At 42.1% G+C, this 14,216-nt stretch overlaps 1 pseudogene; it reads left to right on the forward strand.

Moving 5' to 3' along the window:
* Positions 1-5,226: 5,226 nt before the first annotated feature.
* On the forward strand, positions 5,227-9,734 carry LOC135697325 (uncharacterized; annotated as a pseudogene).
* Positions 9,735-14,216: the final 4,482 nt, after the last annotated feature.

Consider the following 14,216-nt stretch of genomic DNA (forward strand, 5'->3'; position numbering starts at 1 on the left):
TAATAAAAGGTAGTCTCATATACACTCTAAAACTGTAGTGATCAGTTGATCTCAACACCCCTCCTCAAGTTAATCACTATTGAATCCCCAGAGACAAGCAATGCTTATTGAAAGAGGCTAACGGCAAACCCTTGGTCATTAGATCCGCTGGTTGGTCACTACTAGCTCTGTATTGTACACTTATCTTTCCGTTTGCGACACATTCCTTCATGAACTGCAGTTTTACATCGGAATGCTTCAGCTTCCGAGATGGCGCTTCCGATCCGGCGATTGCTATTGCTGACTGGTTGTCTTCAAATATGATGACAGAATGCTTATCACGAACTTCCAATTCTTGAAATAATTTGCTGATCCAGAGAGCTTCACATATGCAGTCGGCAAGAGCACTGCATTCTGATTCAGTTGAAGAAAGTGCAATTGTTCGTTGCTTCTTGGTGCTCCACGATGTAGTCGCACCATATGTCTTGAGCACATATCCGGAAACGGAGTGTCTATCACCTTGATCTGTTGCCCAGTTTGCGTCCGCGAAACCGACTATCTGCTCAACTGATTTTTGTCGTCGATAGATTAAACCATACTGTGTAGTTCCTCCGAGGTACCTCAATATTCTCTTCAGATGTGACCAATGTTCTTGTGACGGATTGCATTGATACTGACTGAAGTAAGAAACGGCTGAACTTAGATCTGGACGTGATGTGATCATGAGGTAAGTCAGGCACCCAATCAGTTCACGATACGGTTTATCGAGCTTCTCATCTTCTTCCGGTCTATGCAACTGTAAGTTGGAGCACATAGGAGTAGACGTAGGCTTGCACGATTCCATACCAAACCGACGAATAACTGCTTCGGTATAGGCCGGCTGACTAAGCTTCATAATCCCTTTGCTAATGTTTCATTCGATCCTGAGTCCCAAAAACATCTGTGCCTCTCCCAAGTCCACCATACGAAACTCACACTGCAGCATTCTTTTCACCACTTCCACTTGAGACAAATCTTTGCAAATGATAAGCACATCATCCACGTACAGTAACAAATACACAGGTCCAGACTTGCTCCGTCGTACGTACAAACAGCTGTCCTCCGAACAACATCGAAACCCAATTTTAGCCACAAACTCATTGAACCGGTCGTTCCATGCCTTAGAGGCCTGTTTCAGCCCGTAAATCGATTTGTTCAGTTTACAAACTTTATACCCCTCCTCAAATCCTTTGGCCTGCTTCATATAGATGTCTTCGGTTAGCGTACCATTCAGAAATGCAGCCTTCACATCCATTTGATGGACAACGAGATTTTCTTGGTTTGCCAAAGCGAGCATCATACGTACAGTTGACATCCTAATGACAGGGGAATAGGTTTCACGGTAATCATATCCGTAGCGCTGAGTGAAACCCTTAGCAACAAGCCTCGCTTTCTTTTTGTTGATAGATCCGTCAGGGTTTGTCTTCAGTCGAAACACCCATTTACAATCTACGGGTTTTCGACCCACTGGTAAGTCAACCAGGTCCCATGTTTCATTTTCGGCTAATGACTTCAGCTCATCATTTATTGCTTCCTTCCATTCCAGCCAATCAGGTTGCAATTTAAGCTCATCGATGGTCTCAGGTAGGTTCTCCACGTAATTTTCTGCATTGAGTGCATAAGTGACACACGAGTAGTCATCCAGCTTGACCGGAGCATTTCGAACACGCTGACTTCGGCGAATTTCCAAAGGATCCGACTCATTTTCACACAGCTCCAATTCATACAGGCAGTCATCAAAATTGTCTTCTTCATGGACATCAACAGCTTCCAGCTGAACAGCTGGATCCGCTTCAACGATGTCTGGTACGTCATGTTTTTCTTCTGTGGCCGACGATGGAGTGAATGGCCCCACCAAATCAACTCGGTCACAGCTCTGCTTTGCAACAGGACAGCGCGCCGCCTCTGATTTCAACGGCAGTTCTTCCACGACAACATCCCTGGCAATGAACACCTTCCGCGAATCCCACATCCGATATCCATTGGCACTGTACCTGACAAAATAACAGTTTTTGCTCCTGGACTGTAGCTTGTTCCGCTTCTCCTTCGGCACAAAACTGAATGCTTTGGCACCGAAGATGCGAAACTTCGAAACGTCAGGCCGGTGTCCATACCACATTTCATATGGTGTCTTGTTGACCGTCAATGCCGCTGTTGGACTTCGGTTGATGATGTAAACCGCCGCCAGAACTGCTTCACACCACAGTGTCTTCGACATTCTTGCATCCTCAATCATCGCCCTTGCTTTGTCCATTATTGTGCGGTTGAGCCGCTCGCTGACACCGTTTTGTTGTGGCGTATACGGAACGGTGTATTCAAGCTGTATACCTTTTCTGCGGCAAAGACTCCGAAACTTTTCTCCAACATATTCCCCGCCATTGTCACAACGTAGACGGGATATTCGACTATCGAAATGCGATTCAGCCATCGCAGCGTATGTTTCGAAGGCTTCAAGTACCTCGTCCTTTGTGCTCAGCATATATACAGCAGTAAAATGGGAAAAATCGTCCGTAAAGGAAACAAAATATCGCTTACGGTTATACGCCACCGGTGTCATGGCTCCGCAGACATCGCTATGGATGAGTTCGAGGGGACGGGAACTACGAGGCAAAGGCATCTCTGTGAAGGCCGCCCTTCTCACCTGCTTTCCTTTGAGGCAGGGTTCACAAACGGCACGTTCCACTAGCTCACTTGGGCTGCCTTCCTGGCACGTCGGTAGCATTGGTGCTCAGCACGGAAAACAAGATCGACGGAAAAAACAAACCAAGGAAAAAAATATAATAATCTTCAAATCTCAGTGGCCTTCTAATTCTGCGCCTCAGCTAGGAGGTTGGCTACCCTGTTGGAAAACCTGTAGAATCGTTGGAACCCCCCAAGTTCCTTCCTGGTCTTGGTGATTCACGTTGTTGTTCTGGAGGAGTTGTCCACTCAAACGACTCGTCGTTATCCTTTTCCACAGCTTGATCAGTATCAGCCTCAGCTTCAATTCCATCATGACCCTGGATCTTCTTCAGATGAGTTAAGTTACGCCGATATTTTTCGCCTGTAGGTGTTTCAACAAGAACAGAATTTCCTTGCTTTTGGACAATTCTTGCAGGTTCCGGATGAAAATTAGCCGCCAACTTATTAGCAGGGTTCAAGTTCTTCATTAGGGCTTGATCACCGATTTCAAGATTTTAACTTGTAGGTCCTGTCATTATCTCTCACTTCTGCATCCATACCTTCGTCCGATTGGGAAATACGTGGAATCCAGTCTCGAAATGTTCGTCCAAACAATATTTCTGCTGGGGAATACCCGGTTGCGGGATGTGGCGTCAAAGCATACACGTAGTTGTATTCTTCCAGATCCTTCTTCCAATTTGTCTTATTCAACTCAGCGATCCGCAAAATCTTCAGGATGCTTCGATTCTGACGTTCGACCTCGCCATTCGCCTGTGACCAGTATGGTGTAGTGTGGCGAAGTTTTAAATTCACTGCAAAACTCCTCCATCTCCTTGCTCGAAAAGTTTCTTGCGTTGTCAGTCACCATCACACACGGTATTCCCAGCCTCATGAACACAGGACGCAATTTGCTGATGATGTCCGAAGATGTTGTTTGCTTCAAAACTTCAATTACTTTATACCGACTGTAAGGATCAATCATCACCAGAAGTGACTCTCCAGTAGGTACCGGTCCCAGTATATCCAAATGCAAAACTTCCCATGGTTTCTACGGTAGTTCTCTTATCATCGGCTCCGGCGGCGCTAACTTTCCCACAATTTTACAGTCCAAGCAGTTTTTTACAGCATTCTCCACATCCTTATCCATCGACGGCCACCACACTTTTGAACGTAGACGCTGTTTTGTACGCTCAAACCCCGGATGGGCCAGGCGTAAAACACGTTTATGAAGGCTTAGTGGTACCACCAAACGCTCACCTCGTAGAACCATTTCACCACAACAGTAGAGCTCATCCTTGAAGGGAGTATATTTCTTAACTGCATCACTCCATCGACCCGTACGAATTGCTTCTCTGACCTCTGCTAATGTTGAGTCATTCTCCGTTTGCTTGGACAGCTCTTCAATGGGTAAAACTACAGGTTTCGCAGTTTCCATGATGTTTAATATAGTTTCTTCTCCAACACAATCGTAAGTGGTGCAATACTTGAATTTCGGCAACCTCGACAGTGAGTCCGCAATGTTAACTTTTCCAGGTATGTGGACAATTTGGAAACGGAACGACTGCAGCCTCATTGCCCATCTTTCGATCCTCGGAATCAATTAGCTTGGGACCGAAGAGAATACTAGAGCCACAGACAATCAGACGTAACTCTTCATTGTGTATCTTCGTTCATGTATTTAACGGTTGATTTGAATATTATCAGTTCCGCGAACTACTCGCCGCAGCGCTGGCATCGGATCACTTTGACGTTTCTATATATTCTATAGAACTTTTATGCAATATTGTTTACGAGTTAGCGAGCAAGCTTGTTTTCCGCGAGAAGCCAGAGAGATGTTGTTACTGAGGTCCTATGTTTTGAGATACTATGATTTCAAGAAAAACTTTTTCAAAGTGTTACGTCTGTTTGTCTGTGATACATGTCTCAATCAAAGGCCAAGAAGATGTTGCTATAAAAAATTACACCCTTTTCAAATTATTTAATCCATAAAACTAACTATTTAGCGGGACTTGATATATGTTTTGAGATACTATGTTTTCAAGAACAAGTTTTTCTAAGCGATACGTCTGTTTGTCTGTGCCAGAGCTGAGCCAAAAAGTTGAGCACGTTATTTCGGGACCTTCTAGTCTTAGAGTTACCTCTATGGTGGTACCATGACCCCTTTGTCGGAACGAGTGTATTGTTAATGGACCTTGTCTACCATTCAAAGTGGGATTCTGTGATTATAAGTATCACATTGTTAATGGCTAGCCAGATGGGCTAGTTTAAAGGGATTCCCTTAACCTCTGGTATAGCCACGGAGATCGTCTGGGGTGGGCTACACTCGCCTCTTTTGTTGGCTAGCTCGAGCTTGAAACCCTGGAGCTTCAAGGTCGGCTCCTGGCTTGTCGACACTGATCCGAAGTACAAAACACCTCTTTATCACCTTTAACTCGTTTATTGTCTCACTCACTTACTACTTATGGTTTCGGTATCTGTAGTGTGTGTGTGTGTAGTGCTGGCCAGCGATGACGGGATTCTGCAGTGGGTGGGGTTTTTCGGCGGCGGATGAATGGACTGTTCACAGTGGAGGCCGGTGCTCGACGGTTGTCACCGTGTGGCACGACGGATGTGGCACTGGGGCTCAATCGGGTGATCGACGGTGGTCTCTCAGTGGTCGTCGGTGTCTTACCGATGGACGATTGCTACACGGGTGTTGGTGTGTTAACGGACGCCCTCGTGGTTTAGCCCGTAATTAATGGGTCCTGAGGGGAATATGAGAGGTGGTCTTAGGGCTGGGAATTCCGCTACCGGGTTATTCATTGGGTCCTACCCCTAATGTCTGCTGGTGATGAATACAGGGCACCGTAGTCCTGTTCTTTCTGGTTTGAATGGAATGCTCCTGGATCCGAAAGGCAGACTGCTGACACCCCTAGTGCCTACAACCTTAATTGTTGAATCATCCGTGGACACCCAGTGTCTGGTAGAAATTATACTTGAACACCCGTTATGTCCAAGCTAGTGTATCTAATCCATGGGCACCCTGTGTACCCAATCCGTGGTGTTTGATTTTGAGCACCCTATCCCCCCTGTCTATGGGGATTGGGTTTGAGCACCCTTGTACTCTTGCCTTGGATGAGTTTGTGCACCCTTTGTGCACAAACCGTGGGATGGCTGGAGGACACCCTTTGTCTCCTTGCCTTGGAATTGGTTCGAACACCCTTGGTGCTCGACCCTTGGAAATCTCCAAGGTCCTATGACACCCTTGTACACTAGAACACCCTTGTGTCTTAGCTTGGGATGTGAAGTTGAGCACCCCTTGTACTCAATCTTTGGATTGGCGAATAGACACCGTCGTGTCATAGCCTTGGAATTGGTAATTAGCACCGATGTGCCCAAACCGTGGAGTAGGTAGCAGACACCCTTGTGCCTGCTTTAATATTGATTGAGCACCCTGTGTACTCAAGCTGTGGTGTGAAAATCAAACACCACGGATTGGGTACACAGGGTGCCCATGGATTAGATACACTAGCTTGGACATAACGGGTGTTCAAGTATAATTTCTACCAGACACTGGGTGTCCACGGATGATTCAACAATTAAGGTTGTAGGCACTAGGGGTGTCAGCAGTCTGCCTTTCGGATCCAGGAGCATTCCATTCAAACCAGAAAGAACAGGACTACGGTGCCCTGTATTCATCACCAGCAGACATTAGGGGTATCTGCAAACAACCAATCGGACGACATAGATAAATCAAATCGTCTTAATCGTCACTGGTCGGATGGTCCCATAGTGGCACGGATATGGATAGTTGGAGACAATCCTCCTCAAACATTTGGCATCAACATTCGAATTGGAGCGAACCTACCGGACTTCGTCAAATACTGGCTGTGGACGACATCATATGTTTTACCAGGTTAGTAATAACAGTATATGTACCAGCCGAAGCGACATTTCCAGATATTACATATATCACAAATAACAAAGAACACGTTAAAATTCTGCACGGTAGCCTATCCATCTTCCTTGGAGGTCTACCCGGCACTAATTATCCAATTAATTGCCTGATCGTCGCTGTCTTTGGATGCTGGGATGACTGAGAGCGAGAGAACCTTGTTTCTCCCATCGCTCCGGTTGCCGATCGATGGTGATCGATGATCGGTGGTCCTCTCCTGTCCTGTGATGTGTGACTGAACTTCCATTGCTTCAATGGGTATGTCCGAATAACGATGCCCAAAATTCACCTCGTAATCATCTCATATGGTACAATGGGGTGAAATATTCTTGGGTCGTGTTTATTAAATTTGGGCTGGGCTACTCTCGAACATCCTCACCCACCCTGAAATCCCTGATTTCTGAACTTTTATCATGGTCCGCCTTGACTCTTGGTTCGTCCATCCGGTATTTAATCCGCCCTTGCCATTTCCAATCCCTATCCTTGTCCTTGATCCTTGTTCCTTGCTATGTCCTATTCCTTTACTTCCTCCAACCTGGTTCAGTCCATCCACTCCTTGGAGATCGGAGATGAACGAATGCGGTGACCTTTTTACACCCACCTCTCGAATCGGTTTCAGCTGTTGTTATTTGAAGATGGTTCGGTTGATTTCGCTTGAAAATGTCTACGCCAAAAACGTCCTTAGGAATAGTTTTTGGTGTGGTATTGATCATGATTGAATTATTATCGAGCGTTGGTTGGATCCTATTGATATGTGCGTGTACCGATTATCCTGACTCCCTTTGTCAGTAGATGAATCCATAAATCAAATATGTTGTTGTTGGTGTTGTGGTGTGAATCGATTGTCTTCAGCATGATTAACGGCTGAGCGACTTGGATTCGATTCGAATTCCTTTGCTCCTGATTCCATTGGACACCCCTAGCGTTCATTGGAGTAGGAAGCGAACACGCCTAGTGTCCTGATCCGTAGGTGTAGGAAACGGTCACCCTTTGTGCCCGTGTACCATAGGAGATGAAAACAGACGCCCCTAGCGTCCGTTCGGAATGGTAAGGATTGGACACCCATTGTATACGTGTACCATGGTTGTGTAGAGTGGACCCCATGTGCCCACTTACCGATGGAATTGGAATCGGACGTTCCATGTCCGTAATCCGTTAGATTGGAGTCTGACACCCTGTGTGCTAGTGACCCATAGGTATGAAAACAGACACCCTGTGTGCCCGTTGTCCGTTGGACGGGAATTCTTGATACCGTGGATTGAAGTGGGAATCAATGAACCATCGATTTACTGCAAAATATTCAAGACTGCCCTTTGCGTACTGAAGCCGTTGGATGCTGAATGAACCGAAGATTTAACCTTGCCAGTGTCCAGTGAAATGGTTGATTGGTTGACCTTGTTGTGTATTGGCGACCTTTGGTTGTGATCAGTGAACCGTACAATATCTCGCCGTCGAAATGTTGGAGTTGGTGTTGGTGGCTACCGTAGCTGTGAGAGATGAAATTCCTCCTATCCCTCATTTGTATTCGGTGGTATTAGCCGGTATTTGTTGGCGACTCTATATTTTTCACTTCTCTTCAAAACTTTTAAGAAACTTAACTTGTCAGATCGATCTATCTCGCGCAATGGCTGAAGCGAAAGAGACCCTTCTCTTCAGTTTGACCCAGTAGCTTCCCTCTTGACCTAAGCCCATTTCCAACTCCCTCCCACTTTTCCACCACCCCTTGTCCATATCCTTCTCCTGTTTCCAACGCCCACCTTCATCCTTACTCCTTCTCGTTATGTGTTCTGTGTTATGTGTTGTTGGTGTGACTGGGTTACAATATTTAATTGGACCGTTGGTTTGGGAGTGGCCTTTCATTTGCCTTACATATTTAATTATATTTATATTCAAAACAAGACAATATTGCATACAAGAAACTGACATACAGATTGAATTCACAATGAACACACATATACCCTATTCCTCACTCTCGCTATCTCCTGATTTTTCTCAGGTGAATTCGAGCAAAACTAAAAGCACCGGAACGCTATCTGGTGACGATATTTGGAACTGTCAAAAGAGTGATGAAATTCAAAACATTGGCTGCTGTGTATAGAAAGGTGCATTGTTAAACTAATATTTCCGGGGGAAAATAACAGTGACAATAATAAAGATGGACAACACAGGTAATATAATTAATTTCCCATAGTTTGATATATAATGATTATATTTCTGGAGATTGTTTGGGCTTCAGAAACGTATTTGCTATTATGAACTGCTAGGTTATTTGTTTGGTTTTAGGTTCCGATGTTGCCAATCATGAAAAGGTCGATATCGTTTGGATTATGTAGGAGACTCGGTGAGACCTTTACGAGAAGGACAGAATGTGTATGATTCGGGACACATTGTGTGTATTGGATATACTCATAAAACATCCAGCCACTTGAATCTTCAGGCGTATGTTCTCCAAAGATCGCATCCGGCGGATGTCCCAACCAACTGGAGCTTAAAATCGGATCGGATCACCATCAGTGGATTATGAAGTGTTCGTGCAAAGCTGGAACAGCACGATGTAAGCATATAGTGGCATGCTTACTTCATCTCTGTCAGTAAGTATATACATTTTCATAACAATCTTGACAATATGCAAGATTTGACAGATAATGTTACTCCCGTCCAATTTTAGATTTGAATTTGTTGAACACATGACATGTACAGATTCTCGACAGGCATGGGGTAAAAGTAAAACGAACATGACGTCTTTTTGGCGTGCAAAACCAGTGGAGGAGCTCTGTTGTGTTCGTAAGCATCCAAAGCTATTTTCAAATGCACCTAATAAAGAAGATCTTCTGCAACAAGCTTTCAACCGAATTCTCCAAGGTAAAGTTGCTGCAGCATGTTGACGACGATATAGATTATAAAGCGTTGCTTCTATTTACAGCATCTCCGAACTCAGCCATCAAGAAGCATATCGATGGGAGAGAACTCAGCTGTCCAATACCCACCTCAGGGCCACTGAATCGTTCAGATCATGGTATTTATGTCTCCCGACATGAATTACATGATATGATCAGCATCAACAGTGAATCACCTTGTTCAACATCCAGAACCGATCTTGAGTTGCTTCCGGAGAACCTAAGACTATTTTACGAAAATGTTGTGGTTAAAGATAAGCAGTCCATACTCGATATTTGTGATGATACCAAAGAGCAGCAAAATAATGCTTGGTATTTGCATCGCTCTATCAGAATTACCGCTAGTTCGTGTTATGACCTCTATACCTACACCCGCAACAAAAACGCTGATTGGCACAGGAAAATTGAGCACTACCTAAATCCCAAAACATTCCGCTCAAAGGCCCTTGACTATGGTAAACGGACTGAAGAACTAGCACTAAACTGCTACAAAAGAAAACAAAATCCTTTGGTGAAAAAATGTGGCTTTGTAGTGTGTCCCAGTAATCCTTGGATTGGCGTTAGTCCAGATGGAATTGACTCTACCTGCAGGCTCCTACTTGAAATCAAATGCCCTACGTCTGGAGAGGACCACGATCTTAATTGGATGGTGAACCAGTGCAAGGCAACGCAGACTTATCTGAAACGAGTGAATTCCTCTTGGGTTTTGAACCGGAAGCACAAATATTTTGCTCAAGTACAAATGTGCATGCATGCATGAAGTGCGATTTTATTGTCTATTGTAAGTATGAGGACGACTTTATGATCATTGAAGTCGATTACGATGAAGACTATGTTTCAAATTTAGTAAGTTCATTGAAACAGGTTTATTTCAACCATTTGTTGCAAGAAATTGTAGTTAGAAACGAAAATGTGCGTAATAAAGTCAATTAGGGGCAATTTTTAATACTATAGGTACAGATACAAGAGGAAAAAATAAATGATCTGAAGAATCAATTACTAGAAATTATTTATTATTGAATCCTGATTGTTATAGCACAGACAAACAGACATAACACATTGAATATTTCTCAATATAAAACATCGTCGCTAAAACATTACCGCCCTCTGATGAGTACACTGTGGTGGGTAGTACACTGAACAGATGGCGGTAGTGTGTAAACGTCAAACTCAAGGAAAATGACTATGCGCGCCACAGGTGGCGGTACTACCAACTACGATACTTATAAATTAAACGTTAAATGCTTGTTCGATGAAAAACTTGCGAGTGTTATGTCTGTTTGTCTGTGGTTATAGGTTCATATCGTACATGTTTCTTTATTTAAATAGATTACTGCCTCTCAAATAATCTGTGAGCCCCTAAATATTGTTAAAGTTTAGTTATAGTTTATCTTCCTTTCTTTTTATAAAGTAGCATAATTTCTCGAGTTTAAAAAGTTTTCCGAATGAATATTTAAATCTCAAAATTTATTCTTTTTTATCTTGTCATCATAACAATTACCTTCAAATAGGAGGATTAAGTTTTAAAGTATTTATTTTGAAAATTGTCATATTTTTTCAGCTACTATTAATATCGTTATAACATTTGAATAAAAATACAAGTTTTAACCTTATAATAAGTACCATCCAATCTTCAAAACGTATCGTCTTTTAGAATAGGTGAAGATAAGTTCACCAGTGCGCATATTACGGTCATTATGCTATTAACTAGACCCAATACAGGAGCTTCAACTGTTGATTGCATGATTCCAAAAAATTTTATCCGCTGTATTGCTCTTTCGACATGGATCCTGGATTTTGCAATGCTTTCATTCAGTATAGCATCTCTTTCTGTATGTCGATCAGTTCGCAAAAACGGAGGAATATGAAGACGGATTCCCTTATTGAGGCATTCCTGTTGAATGCTAAAGCCTTTGTCAACCATCAGTTCATCAGTGAAAGCATCAAGCAAGTTTACAAATTTTTGTTCGTCAAAAATTTGTTTGTCAGATGCTTTTCCACTGTATGCTTTACTCACGTAGCTGATGAGTCCACCTGGGGTCACACCAAGAAGGAATTTTATAGTCCTCCTTCCCTTATAATTTGAATAACATGCAATACAACAGTTGATGCATTTAAGAGTAGCAACAGGAATTTCGGTGCAGTCCAGCACACACCTCACTTTTTCAAATTTTCCTCTAAAACATAGTGGTATATTCATAGCTATTTCTTCACGGTCAGGCCAGTGCACAAACTTTTGCAACACTTCCACTAGAATCTGCAAAAAATAGAAATAAGATTAGTTATTGAAAGAAAAATGTAGTTTTAAGCATATTCTTATCGTGTAAACCGTGTAATCGTAAGGTAAACTACTGTAACAAAATTAATTATCATAATAATGAGTCTGCAAAATGTGTGACGATCCTGCCCCGTTGCCGAGAAGTGAGCTTGTCCGTAGCAACGACACGCATTTTGCACACTCGGTATTCTGAATCTTAATCTCACCTGTATTGTATGACTGAAATAATGTGACACTGTTGAAGTAGCTACGTCAAAAAGAGTAGCAAGAGCAATAAACGAAATGTTTTGCTTTAATTTTGCTAATGTTAATACAACCCGATCGATGGCTGACATCCTGAACTGCACTTTATACAACTGATCTTCAATTATCTTGACTGAAATACAAATTGAATCCAACTGCTCAAGAGATGCTACTCCAGTCCAGACAATTGCATCTCTATCAGTTTTAATCAAGTTGGTTAACGTAGCTTCCTTTCCTCGTTCAGAAATTCCTCTACTAACAGTTTTTAGGAATGTTGAGTTTTCATTAGTATCTGCATTAGAGTTAGTAACATCGTTGTGTGTAACGCTTGGTTTACATCCATTATCATCTGACACTGTAGTAAAGAATTTATTTTCCACTCCTTCCACATGGTTGGTTTGCATATCATCCTTATTATGATCCGTACGAGACAAAAACGTTGAATTAAATTTATTGTCAACAGAATTTAAATAATCTCTGCCATTTTCTTTAAAATCTCTATTCGTAATGAATCAGACTGCGTTGACGATGTTGAAGAAAGACGATTCATGAATGTTTCATCATGGGACTGAAGATGATTCTGACTTCGAATAGTTCGTTGTTTAGTTTTTGGTCGGTTGTACGGATTTGGAAGTTGTAACACAGCAGTCGTTGGAAGGTATAAAGATGGACATGCTGTAGGTTTTAGACGTTTTCCTCCTAAAAATAAATCATAGTAAATAGTGAGGAAATTCATAAATAGGTAATTGACCCTATGTGCAATTTGGGTCCAATTTTTGACAACACATCACCATGTCTATAATTTACTTGTGCTCTGCACTCAAATGTCAAACATTTTTAATGTAGATTTTTCAGATATTTATTTTTCCTCGTATATTTCGTATTTATTAAAATCTATTAAAATTAGTGAATGACTTAAAAATCTTGTATAGTTTGTTAACAAAATTGGATCCTTATTGTTTCTAAAACTAAATGTTGTAGCAGATTGCTGCTGCAGATTTTGGAGTACTTCGAAGGAGGCTTCTTTGTTTTTACGGAATGAGTCCATTTTTTCAACATTAATGTATCGCGAGGAAACCGATGCAACTTTATGCCGTTTCCTGCCCGTGCTGTGCACCCAGGAACAAAACATATAGTTCTGCTTCGAGGCATTCTCCATGGAACACTGTATCCATGTTCCGGTACGTTAGTCTCGGCTAGAACAGGAACCTCTTTGACAAAAATTTTAATTTTGCGCTTGCTTTTTGGTGCGATTCCTCGGCTTGGAACTGCGTTAGGTTTGAGGTAGCGAGATGTTACTGATGAAAAATAAATCAATGGATACATTTAGCAATGAATAGTTTAAATGGACTTACTTTGAACGAAATCATTTAATTTAAAATGTTTGTGACAAATCTTCAGCCACTTCGATGACTCGTCAGCTGGAAGACGTAGAACGCAGTTCCATTTAGTTCGCCTTAAGCTAAATGCCGGATTAATCCTTACAAGTGGCTTAAACGCTGTCCAGACTGGAGAGTTATAACATGTTATAACGGTTGTCAAATAATTGCAACACAGAAACCACCATCAAGATAGCGCTATAACATGTTATAACTCTGTAGTCTGAACGTACTATTAGTTTTCCGGCATCCTGATATACAGCATCCTGGCTTCAACGTTACCTTTTTAATCTGCATTGGCAGAACCGACGGAATAGCCGTGGTTTTTAACTTTGTCCGTTTTACTGAAAAATAAATGATCATTAAATACAATTTCTAATGTATCAATAAAAACTATCTCACGGAACAGGAAGTCTTCTGGTTTGAAATGGTCGCCACATATTTTATATCCTGGTCTTCCGTTTAATTCCAAGAGCTTTGTCCACTTGCTGAAAACTTTACTACCCTTGTGAGGAACTGGAAATAACTGGCAATTTCCTCTCCTACAACTGAAAACAACACAGTTGTTTTCACGATCACCATTTCGTTCCCTCTGAAAAGAAATCATAACATTGACATTTTTCCATCTTAAAATGGATTAATATCACAATTATCACTTACCATAGCGTAGATAAATAATCTTATTCTTATAATATGTGGATAAAATTGCAAGAAAGCATCAGAATTATCAAATAAAATGTATTTTATTCCACCTTTTACAACGCCGTATGGGGTTTGACAGTTTGTTTACACTTCATCACTTTTTC

This window comes from Ochlerotatus camptorhynchus, unplaced genomic scaffold (genome assembly GCF_037179485.1).
Source record: "Ochlerotatus camptorhynchus isolate MF236.1 unplaced genomic scaffold, CSIRO-AGI_Acam_v1.1 ptg000070l, whole genome shotgun sequence".
Classification (NCBI taxonomy): domain Eukaryota; kingdom Metazoa; phylum Arthropoda; class Insecta; order Diptera; family Culicidae; genus Ochlerotatus; species Ochlerotatus camptorhynchus.